At 40.5% G+C, this 15,005-nt stretch overlaps 1 protein-coding gene across 6 annotated transcripts in view; it reads left to right on the top strand.

Annotated features, from left to right (window-relative positions):
- slc24a2 (solute carrier family 24 member 2) overlaps nucleotides 1-15,005 on the top strand; it is a 46,809-nt gene that overhangs the window by 3,377 nt on the left and 28,427 nt on the right. The gene's annotated exons all lie outside the window — the stretch shown is intronic.

Genomic DNA, 15,005 nt, shown 5'->3' with positions numbered 1-15,005 from the left:
TTTTTTTTTTCTTTTCCTTCCTCGCTTGAAGGCTTAAACATCAAATACTTCCCGGATAAAAACAGTCAAAATCGCTGTGTTGCTTCATTTCACTTTCACCCCCCCCACCAATGACACTTGAGGGCAAAAGACACCGCACTGCAATTTGATACTTGTGTAGAGATTATCCGGATGAATTTAGATTTCTTTGTGACATGAGATGGAAATGAAATTTGGAGAAGGATGCATTGTAAAGCTTTCACTAAATCGGGATTTATTCTAAGTACATAAGTGATATTCAAACAGCAGGTTACACAATGCTGAGGGAAAAACTCTCGAAGTCGGTAGCACCTGTCTGCTGTTCAAAAACTTAAACGCTTAAATAAACTGATCTGTTCTTTTCTTTTTTTTGTTTAAATTCACCCACTTCATGTAAGCAGTTACCTTTTGCACCTGTGTGCTGTTTAAGCTGTATTGTTTTCATATAATGCACAAGAAAAAAACTGCGCTTGCCAAGTGCCAGAAAAAGAGTCAGTTGACCTTGAATTGCAATGGATTCTGGGAACTTTGGCTCAGAGAAGCTTGCGCGTGTGTTGTGTCTGTCGTTAAAGCAACTTCTAACAGAGGGGAGAAAAAAAATGGGAGCAAGACAGATGATTCGATTAAAACCCTTCATCATCTCAGCATTCCTTACAACAAACGGAGCTTTTTCCTCTCTTATATTGAGGACAGCGATACGACGCTGCAAGTCTCAGCATCCGCCCTTATGAAGGAAGCAAAATGTGTGAAAAATGGCAATATTATTATTATTATTATTAAATAATTACTTATATAGGCTGTCTGTTGACCTCTTTTTGTTTTGCAGTCTGGGTCGACAGGGTTAATAGAACTGCAAAGGCACAAATATTATTAGAACATAATCATCTAAACACCCTTGTTTAATCAAGCTTTGACACTTTCGGGACGTGTGTATTTCAAGGCACGAGTGTTATTTTGAGAATTAATTGATACGAGCAGGCGCGCGTGTGTATGTGTGTATGCTCAAGTTCATACGTGAGCGATGGATGGTACGATGAGTCATAAAAATGTTAGGCAAGATAAAACTGAGTCTTATTTTTGCTTTTTTTGTGATGAACTGAGTAGCCCTTAAATCTGTTCATTGTTGTGGATGTGTTCAAAGGTGTTCCTGATCCTCCATACAGCGGTGCGGTGCAGTCTTGCAATGGAAGGGACGCTGGGCTGTATAGTTATGTCCCATGTCCTTGAGTAAAACACATGGTTTAACAAAGGGGGGGCTTCCCGGAGATTATTTGGTTCTTTAAGAGATTGGGGTGTCACTTTTGTGTTACTGTTAAACAGGAGAGAAATGTTGTGCTGTGATATGTGAGGGTTGCTTGGTAAGATAATTGGCAGCTAGCCGTTTAATCCTGCATGTATGCCGTAAGTGCCATGAAATATTAGATCCTGAGTTTGACGTGAACCCCCAGCTTGGTGTTCTGCATTTAGAAGTCATCCGTGAGTTTTGTACCATCTGTGACTGCTACCTTTCATCACATTACATAACTGCTTGTACCACGTTCTTGCTTTTTATTTTTTATTTTTTTGTTTCTGTCACAAAGGGTTTCTTTTGTGTGTCTTGTTTATTCTGCTCCCAGTAACATAAAAATAGATGACTTTGTTTCTCGTATTTTCACAGAAAGTAATGCTTTAGCTTCCAGGCAGAAAGTTAACCGGTGAGAGCTTTGTTGGCTTTTCGATCACTGGACAAATCAGAGGTGTCAAACTTTTTTTCTCCTTTCTTCTTTTTTATTTAATCCCGTGGGCCTAGATTTAACATTTTTAGTATGACAATAAGAGAACTGCCACAGTGGCTGTGGCAGTTCTCTTATTGTCATACATACTTATTGTCATACATACATACAGCACAGGCTACTGAAAGTTATATGCGTGCAGTTGTTTTATCATCAGTTTGTGCAATTTTCTATAATCTCTTAATCCAATTTGCACAACTATGAATGGTCAGCACTTACCCCGACCTGGACATGCAGTAAAATAGGAGAGCAGCACCTTTGAATTTTAACAAGTTCAAGGCTTCACGTTGTTTGGGGAGTGAAAACATATGAAGGGTTTCACACTCCTTCCAGCAGGCTAATCTTGGCTGCACTTGAAGTTTAGTTCAATCTTATTTACCAGGCAATGAATGAATTACTTGGAGGTGGAAAATAAACTCTGCTAGCACAAGTGAATGGATGCATTCACTCCCAAAATATGAATCTTAAAGAATGTTTTCAAGTTTATGTGACTACTAGCAGAACATTAGCATTTAGCATTAACGTTCTTTGGGTAACATCAGACTAGTTAGGTGCAACTGATATGATAAGTTATGGCAGTTTGACATAGCATGCTCATCCTTTAAGTTTATATTGCTAACATAGCTGTAATTTTAGCTCCTGCTTTCTCTCCATCATTGCACAAGAGACAGCACCAGCTAAATTTACAGCTAAGCTTACAGTACTGCACGTTGCTAACTTTGCTAAGTTTTCAAAGTAGCCTGGAAAGCTAATGGGTGCTAATGCTAAGGAAGCTCAGTTTATTTTAGTGATCCCTTTCAAATATATCTGGTGTTATAAAAGGCAATGCTTAAACAATTTATTGGAATAAGTGATGTAAAAGCTTAGTAACACACATTGTAAGACCACATGTCCACAACTTTGAAACAAGCAGATATTGGAAGGAAGCATTTACCTTTTCATTTCCTGATGGTAGCTAGTACTTCTGTTTACCTAGTGAGTAATTAGCTGTTGCTTAATCTCACAATAAGTACACTTGCCCACAGAGTTGGGTTGCTACCTTAGGCCATATTAACTTCTGTGGTATAATCCTTACCTGCTGTTAATGAGTTTTATTCTTCTTATTTCTGCTTAATATTACAGTGTGTCTTTGTGGTTTAGATGGTAGAGATGACACTAAAGTTGAACGTTATTTACTATTATTGTTGTTATTGTTGTTGAAATTTTGCAGTAAGGATTTCAAAATAGATAATAAGAAATATTTAATTTCTTCATATGGGATGAATCTTAACCAGTATCTCTCCAGGCTTTCTGAAGTGTCTTTCAAAGTCTTTATTCAGATTTTAGCTCATTTTCAGTCCAGTCCTTCTACCTGGCAGTTTTCAGAAGGATGTTTTTTAAGACAACATTAATACTTACACTGACCTATAAATCATGGCAGCATACGTGGCAGGACTAAAAAGATATGTACAGCAGATTAACAATAGCGGAAATTCATGTGCTTAGGAAAAATATCCGGCAAGGACCTGACAAATTTGTTGGGGCTGTTATCCCAGTTGAAAAGTAGCATCAGATTTTGACCCATTAGGCAATATCACCTGGAAAGCATTTGATTAGAAATATCTTAATTTTTCAGCATAGCATTGATCCTAAACACACTGCCACTGCAGTAGAAGCATACCTCAATTGGAAAAACACAAAGTGGAAAGTATAAGTCATGGATTGGCCTCCCCATAGCCTGGACCTCAGCCTTATTGAAGCAGTGTTGGATCATCTTGACAGAGAAAAGATTAAAAGGCAGCCAACACCCAAAAAATAGCTTTAAAATGTCCTTTAAGAAAGAGAACTATTCCTTATTCCTTATTCTTAAAGAAATAATGTGTAAGCTTTCCTTAGAGTTCAGGTTGTGTTGGAAAAATAAAGGTTGTCTCTAGAGATAATGCTCATGAGAGTTGTATAAATTTTGTTTTTGCCTTACGGAAAAATGTGTATTCTCTAACCAGTTCCAAATGGAGTTTGACTCGTGGTATCCTTTAAATTTATAGAAATGATTATTTTGAAATACTGATTTCATAGTGTCAGTTCTCTGTCTCTAAAAGTATTGCAGAATATGTGTTTGCTTTCAGTATATGTTGTGTGCCACTGTTGTTTTGACATGTGCTGTATGCCTTAAGCTAAACCTCTCAGGATGGTGATGAAAGGTGACTTCAGCGTTGTGCATATCTGCGCCCTTAGCTATGATGGTTTGTGGGTCAAAGATGGGCCACTTTACTGTAACAGTGCTGTTAACTTTCATCTGTTTTCTTATAGTGAATCTACTTAATGTGGTCCTGAATTAAGTGACTTTATGTGACAGAGTCAACTCAAGCCTGTGTACAGTTTGATTGCAAAATGCTGGGTCACTTAGTATGTGCACTGGGGTCAAAGGAGGCCACCCAGTGCTTGATTAATTTTCCACCCCATCTAAATGCTTGTCACCCACACATCCAGTAAATCCTTAATGGGCAGACTGTACAGACACAGTTCGAGGTCGCAGTAGAAATAGTGGGTCTGTCTTTAGCCTCACAAGCTTGGATCGTCATGCCACTGCAAGATAGATAAGTGCTGCTCTTAACTTTGGCTATTTTGTTACTGCAAAAACAGCAGATACGTGTGTAGTAGAGTTGGATTGGCATGCTGATGGTGTCCCACCACAGCAATCATTTGTCCAACAGCCCAGTAAGCCAAGCCAATCAATGCTGGCATCCTAACCACACTATAAAAAAGTAACTATTTAAAGAACCTAATCTGGCTGAACACGGACCAAAAAGGGTCTTTTGTCATCTGGAGGCCATCATCCTGACTGCCTCCTCTGGATCACCTTGCCTGGCTAACCCAGGCCTATTGCTATCACATTATCCTGTGACCTCTCACATTGTTTCAGCTGATGAACTGAAAGGCTGCTTTTGAAAATATTGGCTCAGGCAGATCCGATTACCCGACACTTTGCGCATGATGGTTTTATGAAAGACACGGCATTTCTGGATGAATGTGGTGAAGTCACGTTAAAGAAATTAAATGGTTAATGTCCTTGTACAGTGTACTGCATCATGCTATTCCACTAAACACAACAGCAGAGATCGTGAAATGAGAGATAAGTAACAGAAAGCTGTCAACAATCAAGCACAATAAAAAGTGTCACAGCAGAATTGAGATACTCGACCAGACCCTGCAGACTGGAGTCAAAGTCAGAATCTGCATTCGACCGTACTATTAGATTCCTGCTATCATCAGTGTCAGATGAGCCGGTGTGTATCGATGCAGTTGTTGCTACTGCTGAGATGGAAGGTGCGACCTCTGATGCATTACCAAGCTATAAATAGCGTCACGGAGGCAAGATCTTCCATCAGGACGTGCTTCAAAAGATCGGTTACAAAGCATGTTCTGTGCAGAGAGCAGACTGCTTTCCTCCCCGTGGATTTGGACATTCGGGCACCAGTGCTGCACATGCCGATGACGCTCTGCGCCTTCAGTATATTCACACATGAAAACCAGTTGTTGCATGGCTGCTTGCTGTGCTGCTTTTCTTCCCACACCGCACTGCGAGAACTCTTTGCCTCGTATTACGCATCCGTGGGATTATCTACCGTCATGACGGGCTGCACACTCCTTTTTAGCAAAGTCCAGATGGACACTGCTGAGCATAAATTATAAACTACATCTGTTTCATATTGCTATTTTAGGCTCGAAAGGATAATAAAAGTGAGTTGCCAGGCTAATTTCTGGGAAATCCTCTTGAAATGCGCATTTTAATTAGAGCGTGTTTTGTGCAAAAACGCAGGAAACATTAACCCCACTTTCCAGTGTACAGCGAGATTCTAGAGGATTGGGCATCTCATCTCCGTCCTTCGGCTGCACGGTGGTGTACTACTTTGAAAGTAGTGAGATTTATGGTTTTGTCCTATAAATGCAAAGTTGTAGAAAGGACCTTGCTTTTGAGCAAAATGAAAAAGAGGCGCAGATGGAGTCAATAATCTTTCTGTGTGTTCATTTCAGGCCCAAGGTTAGAGATGCTCACATAATGGTTAGTAGAAAAACCCTACAACTAATACCTGAGCATTGTTTAGCATGATGACTCATCAATCTTTTCATATCCTTTTATTTTTTTTTTAAGAAAGGTTAGTTTTCTGTGTTTTTCCATCCGTTCGTGCCATTTTACAGTAATATGGACACATCTTTGTGAGCACATACAGTATAGAAATAGATGCAGAGAGGGAGAGAGACAAGTGCGCAGCAAGCAACAACAGAGCCAGAGTCCAATAATTTAAAAATAGAAAGCCTGCAACTTTGATCTCACCATGACGATGAGGAGTCCAAGTTTTATCATCCGTTCCAGCTGTGGCTCATTGTCTGAGGAGGGAGGAAGGGCTGAGCGCTACTGTCGAGCCAGTAATTAGTTTTCCTGTTTTGGAGGTTTTACCTTGTTGTTGGCCTGTTAGACAAGTCAATAGAGGTGGGAAGAAAACAAAGGTTCAAAAGAGAGTAATGGAGTGATCAAAACATACAGTGTCAACTTTTACAGGCTTGAGTGGAGGGCTGTTTAGTTTCTTCAAGCTGTCTTGGCTGTGTCGTACTTCCCTGCTAGAGCTCGGCTTTTGTTCATATTCAATTCATTTGCATTCAGTGATTATAATTGTACTAGCTGAAGTTTTTATTAACACCACAGGTTCCTATGACTCCTTTTTTTATGTCGCTCTGAATAGTCAATTGTGGGTTCCCCCTTCTTTCTTATCAGAGTGGACAGTGGCTCTTTGCTGCCTCCCCAGTGCTGGTAATGATTTGAAGGTGACCTCGTCTCACAGTATTTTGTCTGTGCAGTATTCAAATGCAAAAACGGGTGTGCTTAGAGCAATTAAAAAAACCCCAAAACAAAACATTGAAGCTTATCATTTTTACCATCCGTGGAGCTGTTACGATTTGGGCCGTTTCCAGGATCTTCACAAAGCAAAAAGAAATGCGCACATGGCCCTTGATACCAAACACTTCCAAGTTAATTTATGCACATAAATCTCCTTTAGGACTACCTTATCTCACCCTGTGATGCGTACATCAATTCAGCTTTAACCTAAAGAGACCACTTATGTAATTAAACTGCAATTTTCTCCCTACACTCCGACGCAGCCAGTTACATGAGACTCCGTTTGTTCCCATATAGCGCATAAAATTAGTTGATTAATCCATTAGCTGACTCACAGAAAACGAATCTGGCCATTTTGATAATGAGGAGCAGGTGGAGAGTTTGTCTGGGGCACTGAAAATTCACATTTATTAGAACGTTGGTGAGTATGCGAGAAATCTGTAAACAATGCAATGCTTGCTGCGGCCAGTTGCCACTGCACCTGTCACTTTCATTTGTCTCGTTCATCACTCTGACTTCACTCATGCGGTAAAGCCCGAGATCTCAGGTTTTGAATCTCCGCAAGTCAATTTAAAGACTCGTTATGTGTTATGTCTCTGCTTTGTGCAGCACCATGGACAGCACCGTCTCTTCTGCATACTTGAATATTAGTGACTGGAGTGATGGACTTTGTCTTTTATTATTTTAGACTCCAAAATCCCTTTTGCTTGGCGTTCTTGTTAAAGTCCACTGGTGTTAGCTTTACCATCAAGAGCAACCCAAGTGCGATCTGCTTAAAGGGTGAGGTTACCAGACTCACATGCTTTAAGGGTTTAAGTGAGTAAAAACATCTCCTTTTATTCATTTTTGAAAGAAATACCATAACATTACAGTTACTGATGGCTTTTTGAATAGGTTCCTTTAAAATTTCAATATTTTACCCCTTTTGAACAAGTTTATATGAAGCTCACATGGCCCCAAAAGGTTTCTTTCAAATTTCAAAGTGCCACCACAGACTTTTTATTCCACCAGGCTTTTATGCTCCTGGGGTTTTTTCTATTAGCTTTGATCCAGACTGGCTTTTTCAGTGTCTGTAGAGTTAAATCCTGCTGAGCAGATGAACCAGTATAGCTGCTGTTTGGATGTGAAAAAGTGCTTGAGCGAAGATAAATTGTTGCTTTTAGCCAACTCTCTGAGTAAATGTACATGAAATGACAGCACAGCTGTTGGCTTTAGCTCAGATTTATCGTGATTTTGTCAGGTGGCATTGCATTTAAAAACAAACCATAATTTTTAGAAGAGCATTGGCTATGGAAATTGCCTACAACTGCGATTTAAGTTTCATGAGGTGTTTTCACTATTTAATCCTTGGTTTGTTGTCGGATTGCAGTGGCATAAAGGGGAGGAGGCTTTCCTTTAGTTGTTGGGATGTTGCCATCAAAAAAATGGGTTAAAAGGGACAACTGAATAGTGTTGTCTGCTCTTGCAGCTAACAACAGGACGTGTTGCATGCTTTGGTTGTAGCTGAGACCCTTTACAGATGGACTTTAAACGAGAAGCAGCTCTGGCAAACGCTTTTTGACGTAGCGGGCGGTGAGAGGTGGAAAATAATGTAAAGTTTCCCCTTTCGATGTGTAATTGGTGGGGCACTAGAGCAATAGAGGTTTTAGACAACCTTATATTTTCTCTTCCTTTTAAATCTCCAAGCTTAAAATAAAAATGCTAAAATGAATTTTCAGAACATGGGACCTTTGATTCAGCGGTGGAGAATTGGCAGAGACACAAAGTGTCTGATTGTTGAATGCTGCTTTATTTAATGGCCAACACAGAGGAGTGTAACATGAGGCTGTTTGTCTTTAAAGCTTAATGAGTTTGTATTCTGATGTGACCTAGACAGTCTGAACAGCTCTGGCTCCAGCCTTAAAGCTGTCTTTATTGGAGGCCACTTCTTTGCGCATTTGTTTGTAGACCTTGGGGTAATTTTAGCTCTGTGGGCTAGCAGGTATCGGATCATCACATATGATATGAACTGTTCTGAGTTCATACTGTAGGGTTTGTGCTCTAAAACTCACTATCACACAGTGATGGGGTTCTTTCTGAACCTTGCTGTGGTGACTCAAGGTCATAAAAGTCGAGGGATTTCCACATTTAGTACTGCAGGATTCTGATAGAGGTAAAACAGTTCTTGAAAATGTCATACGAGAGCGTGTGTGTGTTTTTTTTTTTTTTTTTTTTTTTCCAAGGGAGAACCTGAAGGTGAACTGTTGAAGCTTGCAAGAAATTCAAAGCCTTTATTGATCAAGGGCTATTTTTAAAGTGGGGTCGATTAAATAATGTAACTGCACTGTAAAAGCATCATGTGAAGGGCATCCAGATGCCTGCCTCAGGGGTGTATGAAATGACTGACACACACGCCCCCAGCGAGAGGGAAATGGCACATATGGCGGGAGGTGGCCGAAGACTGGCGAGACTTACGCACTCGGCTCCTTCCTTATGGAGATTTTTGACCCTCAGCATCAGGACCGCTAAGCTGCAGCAGCTGAACATTACATCAGCTCTGAGTTGTGGTTCATGTAATACCCGTAATTTGTGAAATCCAGACTGATGATGTCTGCGCCACACACAGCGCTCCCGTATAGATCTCACAGCTGCGCACAGACCTGACATCGCACGGATAACCGCAGAGACAGTTTAAAACTAAATCTAAGAGAGTAAACTCTTAAAATTGAAGTGATTGCAATCAGACTGTCTCTAATGAGCTAATTAGAAAATGCTCTGGGGCTCCGTGAATCTGCTGAAAGGTTCTCCTCCGCTGTTCTTATTTAAGAGGTTTGACACTTGGTATGTCCATCACTCACAGACAGATGGTGCATGTGGCTGCCCTTCAACCCAAGTCCATTTTAACTCAAGCCTTACCAAGGTGACCTGAAAGGGGCTCTTATCAGCATATTACCCTGTCTGCACTAAATGTCAGCTGGCCAAATGGACTGACCTGGAGGAAGCTTCCTCCGCATACTTCTGCCTCCACCTCCTCTACAAAGCCCCGCTGTGTGTGTTTGTTTGTGTGTGTGTGCGTGCACTTTGCGTCAGATGGGAGGTAACTGTCTGCTGACAATTCAACAAAACAGATCAATAGTCAAGATTGTTTGGATGAGGTGCGATCAAATAAAAGTTGGAGCCTTAATGGAAAAAGATGACGTGAAATCCTGACAACGGTGACTGCAATGCGAATGCAAAATTAAGCACACCTCAGCTAATGAAGAAATCTGTTATTAATTTCCAAGTGTCCCATAAGACTAAAACTAACTAACGAAATTCCATGGATAGGGTACACCAGTCTTTTGCAGGGCTAACACAGAGAGATACAGAGAACCGCTCACACCTACAGCCCGTTTAGAATTGCCACTTAACCTCTGGACTGTGGGAGGAAGCCGGAGTACTCGGAGAGAACATGCAAATTCTACACAGAAAGACTCCCTCCGGCCGGGCTTCTAACCTTCTAACCTTCTTGCTGTGAGGTGCCTGCACCACATATTTGTACTGCTAAAAAGAAACGTGTGTCTTCCTCTGTGGGTTAAAGCAACCATTAAAAAGCATCAGTAATTCCCAGCAATGCATTACTTGGCATGCTCGGCATAAACAGCATCGCTGTAGTTTATTTTAAGTCAACCCACAAACTCTGTCAGTTTAAGTCAGAGTGCCAAATGTGCAGTAATCCACTGCTTAAAATAGTCTGCAACAAATCCATCTTTATGTCTGTTCGAATAATATTTGCTAAAAAAAAAGACACTGCCCAACTGTTTGAGGAAATGAGACATTAAAAAAAAAAAAAACTTTTTTTTTTTTTTTTGAAGAGCAGGAAGAGATGGACTTGGCATGAAGTGCCACAGATGGGCTGAGGAAATTGGAAAGAGCTCAGTTATGGACTCTTTGTTGGTTTTTGACCTTCTAAAGAGGAATTTAAAAAGGAATAATACAAGATTCATCAGAAAACACAGATGATTATGTGCTGGATTAAATTAAAAACATGTAAGCTTCGAGGTGTCATTCACATCAGCACAGAAACCTGCTGTTCACACAGCCTGTCCCACAGTGTAAAGGCCTCATTGCTTGAGCATTGATACAACCTCTGGTCACAAGAAAAGACAATGTGAATTCCCTGACTGGTTGGGCGGTGGTTCCTTTAGGTTGTTTGTTGTTGAGTAAAACTACTCCACAAATAACCTCCTTATGATTATTTAGGTCGCTAGCAGATTGCTGTGCAAGTCTCCAGTTTGCATGGAGGATGCCAACTTGTCTGCAAACACTTGCTAACTGCTAGTTAAGTAGTAGTGAAACTTGAAAAGGCAGTCAAAATATGCATGCAAACGACAAGCATCTGAGGTTTCTTCTCTTTTTAAAAAATGTTTCCCTTAAGAGCAATGGTTGCCAGATGGTCGTAGGCTAGACTCAAGGCCCGTGAGACTGTGGGGCTGTCACCATGATTATTACACATCCAAGATGGCAGACAAGTTGATGTCCGGTGGTTAGCGATCATCTTTCTGCAAAGCTAGCTACTATGCAGGTTAGATTTGGTAACTGTCAAAACTATCCCACAATACAGAGCAAGCATGTTTATTTACTCATTCAACTAAAATCTTTGTAATGTTTAAGGTTTTTTTTCTACTGCTACTTGCTACTTGCTCCTTCCCAAAGTTGGAAGCTTGTTTTTTGTGTATGACAACAGCAGAGCAAGGCATGTTATCTGTATAGCTTAGGTTGCCTGCCCTGACTAGCATTGCAGGTTGCGCTCGATGTGTTTTCAGTGATGTGCTCTCGAGCAGCTCAACACGGTTGTTTAGCTGCTCGAGATCAACAAAATTTGGACAAGTATCCAAGTTTTTTCCTGGTTGTCCCTGTTGTGAACCACAGCTCCCTGTAAAATAAAGTCATTTGACACCACAGACTGACTGAAAAAGGATTCAACTTTATTCAATTGTGGCTGCGAGTCATCCAGGAAGTGCAACTTAAATTTTTTTTTTATAAAATTAAAAAAAGAAAATCTGGAGCAGAGTGCATCAGTCTTAAAAACAAAGAACCTGCATCAGTTTTCTTCTCCATCTGCAGATCAAAACCTGCTCTGATCTGATGGGAACGACAAACCGCAGACTTGATCAGTCTTGCAGGAGGTCCACCTCTCGCATTTGTTCAGTTAAAACATTACATCGGACTCTCACAGTCAGTGTTTAATCTCGTGAATAAGTCATGTTTTGGATCATTATTATTCCAATATTGTTACACAAAAAAGTGGCTTTAGAACAATCATATATAATATCAGGAGAATGACAAAAAGTACTTGTGTCTGATCAAACCTAGCTTTGGGTGATTACATTCGCTTGCTGTAATGACACAGCGTTTTTGTTTCTTTTGTTTTTTTTGTTACTCTGTTTGTCTCCCAAAAGTCTCAGTCTGATTGGTTCATGAGAAGGGGGGGAGGGGGGATAAGAGGAGGCAATTTTGGCTTAGTCCTGGTGAGCATTGCCTTGTGGGAAATCAGTGTCGTGGCAGCTCCTGTAATTAGTTCTGCTTGTTAGAAAAATGAAGGGGTTACTAATTAGCAAGTGGATGGCTTCTTGACTTGTTGTGCATCTTTTCTCTCCATTCCTTGAAGATCATCATTATCGTCTCCCAGCAAAATGGGGGAGAGAGAGAGAAAAGGAGGGAGGGAGGGAGATGCTGCTCAGTCGTGCTGCTCAACAGTTTAGCTCTAACACGATGAGTCTAGATGGACAAATCTCAAAGGGTGTTCTGTCATGCTCTGACAGACAGGCTGCCTTCTAAGTACTTGCAGGCAATCGCCTGGAGCTGTGCAAGATTTCACTTTTTAAGTTCACTCAGCAAGCTGGGCGGTCTAGACAGACTTACATATGCTTTATTTTTAGCATGTCCGTCTCTGCTTTGACTGCTAAACTAAGATTTACTGTAGTATCACTTTTAGCTCGTGACAGCAATCAAAATGTAAAAGGCCTGTTTGGGCCGAGTCCTTAAACCGCACCATGTTTGTGGTGTTAATGCCTTTTGGAAGATTTTTATGTCAGTTATCGATCATACAACAAGACTTATTCAGTCAAGTGTGCTAACAGAGCATTTAAGTCTATTCTCAGGTCATGAGTAAAATTCTAGTATTGTTCCAATTTATTTAATACAATTTTATTTATATAGCTCCAAAAAACAACAAATGTCGCTTCAACACGCTTCCTAGTGTAGACTCTACAATAATATAGAAGAAACCCCAACAATCACATGACCTGCCATGAGCAAGCACTTGGCAATAGTAGAAAGGATAAACTCCTTTTTAACAGGAAGAAACCTCTAGTAGACCTATCAGGGTGGGGCAGCCAACTGCTACGACTGATTGGAGGTGAGGGGAGGGAGATGGGGATTAATAATAACCAACGATTCCATGCAGAGCGGTAAACACATAGTGAGTGAAAAAAGGTAGAGAAGAAACACTGCAGGCCTATTGGAGCGCAACTAAGGGAGGATTCGGGGTGACCTGATCCAGTCCTGACTATATGCTTTGTTAAAAAGGAAGGAAAGAATAAGAGGCCTGAGAGCTGAAAGCTCTGCCTCCTATTCTACTTTTAAATATCCAAGAAACCACAAGTAAATGAGCAGTCTGAGAGTGAAGTGCTCTAGAGTGATATGGTTCTAGGAGGACTTTAAGATAAGATGGGGCCTGATTATTCAAGACTGTGTGTGTGAGGAGAAGGATTTTAAATTCAGTTCTGGATTTAACAGGATTTATACATCACACTGATACCTGCTAAATAGTGTGATGTGTGATGCTCCCATACAGTCTATAGATAATCCAGCCATCTGTTTTCTTCAGTTTTTCCAGTTCAGGGTCACGGTGGGGGTGGAGCCTATCCCAGCTGCCATAGGGTGAGAGGCGGGAACACCTGTCACTAGGCTAACACAGACAGACAGACGGCCATTCACACTCACATTCACACCTACAACCAATTTAGAATCAGCAGTTTACCTAACATGCATGCGTTTGGAGGGTGGATGATCTTCAGTACCAATTGTAATACTTTGGGTTTTTATGGCAGATTACCTCCTAAACTTTTCAATAAAAATATTTAAGGAAACGTTAGACAGAGTCAGAGATTTTCCAATTTCTAACTGAACTATTTATAGATATGAGAGCTATTATTTTCCATAGATCTTGACTTTAACATTTGTATCTTAAACCATGGCTAAAGGAAGAAGTTTTTAAAACTCTCTCAGTTTCTCATGTGAAATTTTGCTAAGACTATAACTGTATTTTAGCCACTAGAATACAATAATATCTGAGGAAATTAAGTGGAGATGATACGGACAGTGGCTCTTAAGAATTGAAAAATTTTATGTCTCTACTGTTATCGCACTTTGTAATATATGTAGAGTGTAATAATGAGGATAGAGATATAAAGAATCATCTGCAGCTGTGATGGATTTAATCAAACTCGATCGCTGGAAAACTCGATACTGTATAAAAAGCTATTATTATTCTCCTGTGTAATTTGGCTTGGGTGTCAAAGCATAAAGGAAATGCAAATCAAATTCCTCCAGAAATAGACCACTTTTGTGCTCTCTGATTGCATATGAGAAAACCTATAATCCACCACTAATATTGGAAATTCAGGAGTTCCAGCTCTGCCTGCAACATCTGCTCAGATTCCTCTGAAAGTCCCTTCTTCATGGTTAAAAAGTGGAGGTATTTTTTTGCAGGATGTCACACCCTTCATCGATAATTCTGCACAAAGCAGTGTTACATGCATACGGCGGCGGAGGGACATTTATCTCCCTTTGCTGATCCGCTTCCAAGAATGATCCTGATGTGACATTACGTAAGAGCTGGAAAGCAGAGCCGGGGGTATTAGGGAACACAAAAACTCCAGAGAACATACTAATCTCCCTATGTGATTATTAGTCATAATATTTAACGCTGGCTTAATGAGCGACCCATGGCATAATCTCTATCTGGCACATTCACCTGCTCTCTCCTAACCCTCCTAACTTGAATTTGAGGGAGTTAAATAGAATAATTATGCTAGACGGTGCAGTGAATTACCCTGAAGATGGGGCGGAGGGAGTTACAGTCGAATAGCTTTGTGGAAAATCTCAGGATTAGTTCAACTTCTGCTTAATTTTTGGGGCGAAATGTTTAATTTCAGCTCTCTCGTTTCTGCAATTGTTCAGTTGCCGCACAGCAGCAAAACTAATATATGGTAAATTATGAGCTGTTAAACAGAAACAGCGGGATACAGTGGGACGTGGTGGGTAATGACGTTCACAGGGACTGCAGTGGGGATTTTTCTTATAAATAGAGCACG

This window comes from Pundamilia nyererei, unplaced genomic scaffold, assembly GCF_000239375.1.
Source record: "Pundamilia nyererei isolate P.nyererei 1_Seehausen unplaced genomic scaffold, PunNye1.0 scaffold00344, whole genome shotgun sequence".
NCBI lineage: Eukaryota > Metazoa > Chordata > Actinopteri > Cichliformes > Cichlidae > Pundamilia > Pundamilia nyererei.
This window is presented reverse-complemented; position numbering and strand designations above follow the sequence as displayed.